The sequence below is a fragment of the Brachyhypopomus gauderio genome, chromosome 3, assembly GCF_052324685.1.
Source record: "Brachyhypopomus gauderio isolate BG-103 chromosome 3, BGAUD_0.2, whole genome shotgun sequence".
Taxonomy (NCBI): domain Eukaryota; kingdom Metazoa; phylum Chordata; class Actinopteri; order Gymnotiformes; family Hypopomidae; genus Brachyhypopomus; species Brachyhypopomus gauderio.
The window spans coordinates 12,771,023-12,780,371 of record NC_135213.1 but is presented as its reverse complement, the minus strand read 5'-3'; the positions used below and the strand labels follow the sequence as shown (position 1 = coordinate 12,780,371).

At 40.9% G+C, this 9,349-nt stretch overlaps 1 long non-coding RNA gene across 2 annotated transcripts; it reads left to right on the top strand.

The window, feature by feature from the left end:
* Positions 1–1,917: 1,917 nt before the first annotated feature.
* LOC143510353 (uncharacterized) lies at positions 1,918–8,777 on the top strand. 2 transcript variants are annotated; one of them, XR_013129949.1, is made up of 3 exons: positions 1,918–2,372; positions 2,468–6,925; positions 7,027–8,777. It is a non-coding gene; the product is annotated as an uncharacterized LOC143510353 (long non-coding RNA). The 2 variants fall into 2 exon arrangements; XR_013129950.1 differs by having other exon boundaries at positions 2,468–6,051; positions 6,727–8,776.
* The last annotated feature ends 572 nt before the right edge of the window (positions 8,778–9,349 follow it).

Genomic DNA, 9,349 nt, shown 5'->3' with positions numbered 1-9,349 from the left:
TTCCAGGATGATAGTGAAGTAATGTTCACTACCATAGTTAACCTCTATAATCTCATCATTACCTCTTATATCACCACCTCACACAGCCCATTTGTGCATGTGCCCTCCAGAGTAGCTCACAGGGGAAGTGTGAACCGAGTCTGTCTACAGCTTCTGCTGCAGGAGAGTCAGGGTAGAGTCAACATGCAGTCGTGTCCATACATTAGAAGGTTGTTCCATAATATAGTGAAACTTTCATGTGATTTTTCATGTGATTACTGTTGAACATCACAATTAACACATTCACAATCAACACAAAGTAAAATGGAAATTCAGGCACAATTCAGACATTCATACTAGTACAGAGTGGTTGCCTGGAACTGGAGAAAGTCTAAGATGTTTATTAAAGAAGATTCTAGAGGTTTAAAAATAATAACGCAGGCTTCGTCGCCATTTAGAGCAGCACTGCCATCTAGAGGACATACCTGAGCAGCATACCTCTTTAAAGGTAGAAATTCTGCACATTACACCAGTGCACACTACACAAATGTTCCAGTGTCATGAAATCAGGTACTGCTGTTGCTTCATTCTTAAACATTACTAGACTGATTCTGATCCATTGTTTGCAATAAGTAAACAAATGAGTAACAAATAAATATTAAAATGTATTTATTTATTTATTTATTAAGTGTGTAATTCCTCTACTGACCACAAGGTGGTGCACAAAACAGAATTATTCAGGAATCACGTGAGCGGTTTTACTATAAACTATTATGTATTGCGACAAGAAAATTGTTATTAGTATGCATAGTGCTTCGCAGAACAGAATAGATCATATGTTAGTACTATGTATGTGTCGTGTAATTCTCAGGGAACTAACAAATATATCCCTTTCTTCACAACTTGAAGTATGAAATGAAACTGAATTGAGAGTGACCAGGACTGGTCGACTTTAAGGGTACTAGTGAGTTAGGTAGCTACAGATGAGTGTGATGAAGGACGGGGGTGCGCGGGAGAGGGTGGAAGGAGACTAAATGAGGCTCAGAGACAGTGAGGTGGCCGTGGAGGGATACACAGAGAGAATGAGAGGGGGAGGGGAAAGCAGGAAGTGAACTAGAGAGCCAGGCTCTCCAGAGTGAGCGTTGCATAACACAGCAACAGTCTTACAGTACACACTGCTGCACAACTCCTACTGTAGCTGAGCAGTGCTTCATAATATAGTACACAACACTGCAAAGTGATACCAACATACAAATATTACATTTCTACTCACAACTATTCCGGCTACAAGACAATAATACAGAAATTTAACAGAGTATACTTATATTGGACATACTAAATATAGAAATAATATTAACAATAATATTAACATCTCTAAAGTAATGATTTCCAGAACAGGCTCTATGAAATGTAATTCAGTCAACAGGCCCATTCTACTTTTCAATGTTATGTCACACCACTTGTTTTAAGTCCCATCCAGATACATATCAGCCAGGACTTGAACTAAAAGTTTTTCATTGGAAAATTAGTCCATTCACAGGTGTTAATTAAATGTGTTAAAATACACCCCAAAACATATACATGCAAGTTTTATGAAAGAAAACCATAACCTTATATTTAACCTTTAAGTGGTAGATGTGTGTGTTACATGTTATATATATTAAGTGCTTCCCTGTCCAGACCACGTTAGAAATTACGTATCTAATGTCTGATGCTTTATTAAGTGAAGCCTTCGGAGTGTATTTGACTTTATTTGTTAATTTAAAACAAATATATGCTAGTCTGTAAAAATACAACGGTAAACCAAAAAACATATGTTTGGGGAATATCATCAAAATACTTTAATCTTATAATAATAATTATCTTGGGTTTTTTTTCATTATTCAACTTCATGTGCGTTTCTAAAAGGCGTTATTTATACTAATTAATTTAATCCGATTTGTATTTATGCACAATGACATATTTGGAGCGAGAGCGCCAGCTTCCCGAGGTAGATCAACTCTTCGGCTGTGTGGCCCTTCGCCGTCTCACGCCAACCCTGTTGCTCTCCACACGTGATTGGTGGGACTCGCGGACCAATCAGCGAGCAGTCTGGTCGTCGCTCGTGCCAAGTTGTTAACCCCACATCGGACGGTTTGTCGGTCAGCTGTAGCGATCACACAGACGCCCGGAGACACTTCGCTCGACACTTTAGTCGATTTAACTAACTCACACGAAAGCGTTTTTCTGACAAATCGACTAGAAATGGACACGGATCGTCCAGAAAATCGGAAATACCCCGCGATGATTTTGCTGCATAGCGTCTGTTGTGTGGGAGCCCTGTGGTCCGACTGTGCGGTCTTCACTCGGTTAGCTAGCCTAGCTCGTCACCGTCCACCCTAGTGGTGAAACTGGTAAGTTACTCTTCACCAACTAAAACTAATAACTGTTTTAATACTTCACTATCACTGTTAGTCAGTTTAGTTTCTTCCCCCCCCAATGAAACGAGGTCAAGGCTGAGCAGTTGTGAGGACGTAGCTGGCGAGGAGGAGGAGGAGGAGGGTGGCCCGGAGTGTGGCCCTAACCGTCGGGTTCCTCCTCACCGTGTGACCCAGCGAACTACGAGACTTCAGCACAAATGTCCGAATAAACGCGGCCCACACACACGCTCGGTGCTGCCGCTTCACTTCGGTTTGAGCTCATTTGTGTGTGTGTGTGTATCCGTGTCTGTTCGCGTTACCTCACGTCAGCCCGTGTCACTTTTCTCGTTATCTCGGCTCGTTACGTTGATAATAACGTAAAAGAAAACCAGCCGCACGTCGGAACCACCGTGTGGCGACGGTCGTGGGTTTCACACCCGACACCTCGCCGTTTGTTTCGCGACCTCGTTCGGTTAAACGCGGCCATGGAAAGTTTCGTGTGTTTTTCTTTTGTTTCCACTCGACTCGCTTTTGTTTTACATTTCCGGCGGTTTGGACGTCAAAACTTCCTCGGTATTCGCCACCGTGGGGACGAACAGCGGGTTTATACACCTTTTAACGCCACATTTGTTTCCAGTGTGTGGTTTTCATAAGTTAATTTGCCGTGTGAGGCGTTAATCTGCCGTGTTGACGGCCAGCGGCTCGTTATCTGGCGAGTTAACGTCAAAACCGAGCAGGCGGCGACGCCATGAACCTCCCTCAGCCCCCACCGACCAGCCACTACCGCGGGTCAACCCTAGTTGATAAATTGTATCAATTCGGTGAAATTTCGTTGTTTCTGCTCAGCAAGCACATTTTGTTATTATCGAATTGGCTTTGGACGAGTGAGTTTCCGTGTGAGCAGATGTAATGTGCCTCTCTGGCGTTACCTAACTGCAGCTTGTACAGTAGCTGCTTGTTTGTAGACTCGTGGCTTTAGTTTCGTTCACATATCACCCTGTTTACTTATTAGAGACCTTCTGCGTACAATTTATACCAGTTTGCTGTAACCGCTAAAGTAATGTGTGTTTCGGTTTCCTTTCACCAATAGGCCTTTACTATGTAAAGTCTTGCTGGTGTTGGCCCAGTGCTTTTCATTGTATTTCCCCAGAACATGTTTATTCGAGGAAATAAAAGTTTGGGGATTGCCATTTGGAGAAAGGCAGCAGGTTAAAGGAAGGAGGGGACAGAGGGAGGAGGAGCTGAGGCCCAGTTACAGTCTGCAGGAAGCTGATTCAGTAAAAGTCTCTAGTGCACATTGTGACTTGCAGTGGAGCATTAATAGACTATTCGGTGATGTGGTTATTAATGGATAATAGCAATGAATGTTGATCACTCAAATCTGAATCTCTTGGAAGTCTGAATCTTCTTGACGTATAGGCTTAGTAGCCTTTCTCTCTTATGGAGCTTTTGTTTGATTATAGGAAATATCTGTTGTTGGTCAAAGTAAATTTAGCTTTTGTATCTGGTGCTTTTGTTTTTCTCTCATAATTAAACATTTACTACTGTAGTAGTTCCATTCAAACAGTCATTAATTGCAAAGTGGCTTAGAAGATGAAGGCCAGTGTTGTATTTGTAAAGGCCACAGTCAGAATTGTCCAGCACATGATGTGCGCCTGTGTATTGGACTGCCTCGCTCCATTTTGTGCTGTCACAGAGAGTATTGTGTGACACTGTGAGTCCAGAGACTGGGCACAACTGGGGACGTTTGGCATCTTATTTAAATGCTGTCCTTAGTGAGGTTCTGCTCCTTTATGTGGTATTCAATAGGAACAAGTTTAAGCCGTTTATAATGATGATGAAAGGTCACAAAAATTGAGAGTAAAAAACTTGCTTTAAATCCCAGAAATTGGCATAATATATTGGCTTTGAATGAACTTTAAAGATGGCCTACGTGGGCTGACTAATGAAAGGCTTTGTTAAACATGCATGACTAATTTGCTCATTTTAAATGATAAAATATAAACATGCATTAATGTTTTAGGAAATAAAACACAGTTCATTGCTGCTGCTTGAAATTGGTTAAAGTCTAAGCCATATTTATATTATTATTATACTGTCAAGATCCTGTTAATTCTTGGCTTCCATTTTGAGCCGCATCAACATCAATTGCTGTATTAAAGACTACCAGCATGTCTTGTATTTGGCTTTTAATTAGCCTATACGAGTCAGTTTTCAATTACACTGTAGTCTCATTATAGATAAGTGAAATCTTAGACTGGATAAAAAAATTCCTAATAACAAATTAGCCCTAATTATTTGATCAGCGAAGGCTGTGTTTACCACTAGCTAAAGTACAACATTGTTGCATATTTTTGTCTTGCACATTGTCTACAACAATGTTGACAACTAAGTTCAAGTTTACACTATAGCCTCGTCCTTTTAACTTGGAATCCATGGAGCGTATTCTTTGTCAGTGAGTGTAGTGTTAATCCCTGAGCATAAAACTATTTGTTCTTGTTCTGATGCTATTCTGCATATGTGACCTGTTCTGTCAGTGTCCCAGCAATCCCAACTGGAAAATGTTCACGTCTCCAGAGGTGGCTCTGACACCTACTAAACAGGCACTTATCAATGTGCCGCTTTTTCATTGCTGCATCTTTGACTCTCTTTCCTTCTCCTACCTCAGGTTCTAAAAGTCTAATAATACATGACTAATGGCTTTTTCCCCACAGTGCTATTTGAAGCCTGCCTGTGTATTAGACTGCCTTCCTCCATTTTGTGCAGTCACAGAGAGTATTGAGTGTGACACTATGCAAGTCCAGAGACTGGGCACAACTGACTCTGTACAAAACGGGTTGCTGCATTCTTCTATTGGTTTTGGTGTTCACGTGAGGGGGGGAAAGTGGATTGTGCCGTACATAAAGTGGAGCTAGAGACAGGCACACATATTGGACTTGTTTGGTATCTTATTTAAATGCAGTGAGGTTTAGTGAGGTTCTGAATATTTAGTTATGACCAAGCCTGGTAGGCTAATTATACTGTGACCAAAATGAGTGATCAAGTTGGTCATCTCAAACTCCATATGATTTATGGTGCTGTGCTGCCCATCAAGCCCTATACAGGGTTGCATATTTCCTTCAAATTTATTGCTTAATCATCAATCTTAAGTTTCAATTCACGTTGTAGACACTGGGTGATCAAACCCAGTCAATAATTTTGCATAGGCACTCCTCAGCGAACACTATGGGGCACAGTATGGAAGAAAAATAGTTCCATCGGATTTTGAATTCGTATTTGAAGCACTGAATTTGTTTGCCCTTGAATTTGAAGCTCTGAATTTTTTTTGCACTGAAATTATGCATCTGAATTTTGTTGCCTTTGAATTTAATGCTTATTAAAATACAATGAAAAAAAATTCGGGCGTTAAAAAATTCAAAAGATTTTTTTTCAAGTTGCTCGAATTCGATTGGTCAAATTTGGCTCACAAAATACGCGTGCAAAATTTCGCGTGCTAAAATACGAGTTCAAAGATATTCAGAGTAAACATCCGGGACACAAAGGATGAGCAATCGATTCAAGACTCCAATCGAACCAAATCCAACCAATCACGCTCCACTGGTCACGGCGCTGTTTGAAGCCACAGGCGGAGAGAGAGTGAGTTATGTCGGCGCACGGGATCGGCTCCTCTTCGGTGAGTGTATTTACTCCTTTATTTGTCTATTGTGGTGTTTTTAAGATTCAGTAAGATACAGTAAACGACGTGTTGCACATCAGAGGTTTGCGCTAGACTGATCTTTTTTTTAACTCGCTATGTAGTCAACATAGCTGCGTATGTGTGTGTCCGTCAGTCCACACTGTGCTTTATGATATTATATTTATCATAAAATCATTACATTCGTTTATTACTTCCTTACCAGTCGAGTAGTTTACAGTTGTTTTCAACTGTCTCCGTGGGGTAATGGTTAGTGACGAAAGCTTCGGACAAAACGGGCCTGGGTTCGATACCCGCGACTGATGAGCGATTTGTTATAATTAATATTTTTTATTCATTTATATATATACTGGACCGGTGCCAGGACATATTCAGTGGGGGTGGCGGCGTGTGACGATTGTTGAGCGAGCGAGGGGGCGGTAGCAATAGTAAAATAAATGGGTCTTATTATTTAAATTGAGGGGGCGGGACACCTCGCCTGACGGGGCGACGCCCTTTTTTGAAGTAGAAGTTTCAGAACTTGAGTGCAAGTTGTTTTGTTATTTTTAATACAAGGTATTTCAGTTTGATCATATTCCAGGATTAAAAGGCTGTGGTGAAGTCTATGGGTCGTTGTAACAAGCATCTACTATGATGTTCTCCATTACCTTGAAGGAGAGGGCTCAACATTTCCAACATCACACACATCTTCTGTTGCCACTATGTGTTCCTACCACGCCTGCCGGAAGACCTAGATACTTTTTGTAGTGGTTGGGACAATCATCCAATAAGAACAGAGAGCCACATGACCCCTAATCAACTGTGGGTGCTGGGTCATTCACATCACCCAATTCCTGCAGCAGATAGCACAGAGGTACATGAAAGTGTAATATGATTTTAACAAATAGTGTGGTTTATGTATAAAGTTTGGAAGTGGCTATTTTATCCACATAAGTGTATACAACTTATTTGTAGGGAATGGAGATTCCCAATATTGAGTGGGACAACAACGGACTTCCCATTGATGACCACTCAAAAATCATTGTCCCTCACACAGAATGCCCACTGACAGATGAACAGATGACAGCTTTGAGAGATGCAGTTAACCTAGGAGCTGCATCCCAGTCCTCTGGCTGTGATCTTTACATTTCTGCTGTCCAGTTTTGTGAGAATTTCCTGTCTATTTGAAACAACTTTGTAAAGATGTGTTATTTTATTCCAATTCTCAGACCAGTTAAGACCATATGAATGAAAAATTAATGGCAAATTTTGTCATCAGTTTTAGTTTGAGTAATAAAAAAAACAATAAAAAAACTGAGATGCAGCTTCATTACTTTTTTAAATTATTTACAGTGTAGGAGACATTGCAGTAAATGGATACAATCAAAAGTTGTTTGATTGCCCAATTTTGTTATTCTGATGTTTGACATAAAGGTAAAAATTATACACCACAGAAAATAAAACTAATTAAAACTCATGCTTGACTCACTTTCATTTTATTAAGAGTTGAAGTTTTCAAAAATGATATCAAACATAACAGAGTTAGTCAAATTCCCTTCTGCCTCTTTTGGAAAAAGCAAGGCCACTGTCAGGTCGTCGAGTGAGCACTGTCCACATTGGGGATTCTTTAATCCCTCGTCTAATGCCCGGTTCACACTACACGACTTTTCAGTCGTCAGGTTTTTGTGCCGTCCGCACTACTATGACTGATCGGCCACGCGGGCTCACGAATTACACGACTGGGGAACTGGGGAATCGCCGACTCATCTGGCTGCCGTCCAAAAACACGAGAACACGAAAACGAAACTCTCGCCAGAACCAGCAACACCACATAGAAGAAAAAAACAATGTACATGTACTCCACATTTTCGTTATTATAATTTTTTTTTACCGTTTAAACACTCCATAGTCCCAAGTTGCCAGAATTATTTCATCTCTCCGTTGCAGTGAACATAGATATAATCAATCGCACTATTTCTCCAGTGCTGTCACAATAACTTAAACACAGTGTTGTAGTAAAGTTGTAAGAAAGGTGAGGAGTTTGTGTGTTTGCTGGGTTACTGTTTTGAAAGCATTCTTGAAAGTTTTTTACATTCTTCAGAGATATCTTCAGCGGTGCCGCGGTTCTCTCTCCGCGTTCCCATAGGCTGTAGCTAGACGCTGCTGCCGACTCTCAGTCGCCGACTGCTAGATATTAAACATGCTAGATATCTGCCGGTCGTCTGCGACGAGTCGGCGACGGCTCGGCGAGCGTCTTTCAGTTTCTGTCAGTCGGCGAGTCGACGAGTCGGCGACGGCTCGGCGAGCGTCTTTCAGTTTCTGTCGCCGATCAGTCGGCGGCTGAAAAACCAGCCTAAAATCGTGTAGTGTGAACCGGGCATTAACTGCTTGATCTGTCTTGTGACACGTCCAACTACCTGTTTAGAGTAATAAACAGAAGAGAAAATGGAATGGAAAAATAAATTCCTTATCCAAAAGTAAACTCAGAGAGAAAGATTTTATACATATAATAATAATTTTAAAAAACAAATCGCTCGTCAGGCCCGTTTTGTCCGAAGCTCTCGTCACTAACCATTACCCCACGGAGACAGTTGAAAACAGCTGTAAACTACTCGACTGGTAAGGAAGTAATAAACGAATGTAATGATTTTATGATAAATATAATATCATAAAGCACAGTGTGGACTGACGGACACACACATACGCAGCTATGTTGACTACATAGCGAGTAAAAAAAAAGATCAGTCCAGCGCAAACCTCTGATGTGCAACACGTCGTTTACTGTATCTTACTGAATCTTAAAAACACCACAATAGACAAATAAAGGAGTAAATACACTCACCGAAGAGGAGCCGATCCCGTGCGCCGACATAACTCACTCTCTCTCCGCCTGTGGCTTCAAACAGCGCCGTGACCAGTGGAGCGTGATTGGTTGGATTTGGTTCGATTGGAGTCTTGAATCGATTGCTCATCCTTTGTGTCCCGGATGTTTACTCTGAATATCTTTGAACTCGTATTTTAGCACGCGAAATTTTGCACGCGTATTTTGTGAGCCAAATTTGACCAATCGAATTCGAGCAACTTGAAAAAAAATCTTTTGAATTTTTTAACGCCCGATTTTTTTTTCATTGTATTTTAATAAGCATTAAATTCAAAGGCAACAAAATTCAGATGCATAATTTCAGTGCAAAAAAAATTCAGAGCTTCAAATTCAAGGGCAAACAAATTCAGTGCTTCAAATACGAATTCAAAATCCGATGGAACTATTTTTCTTCCATACACAGGCTTAATAGTGAGT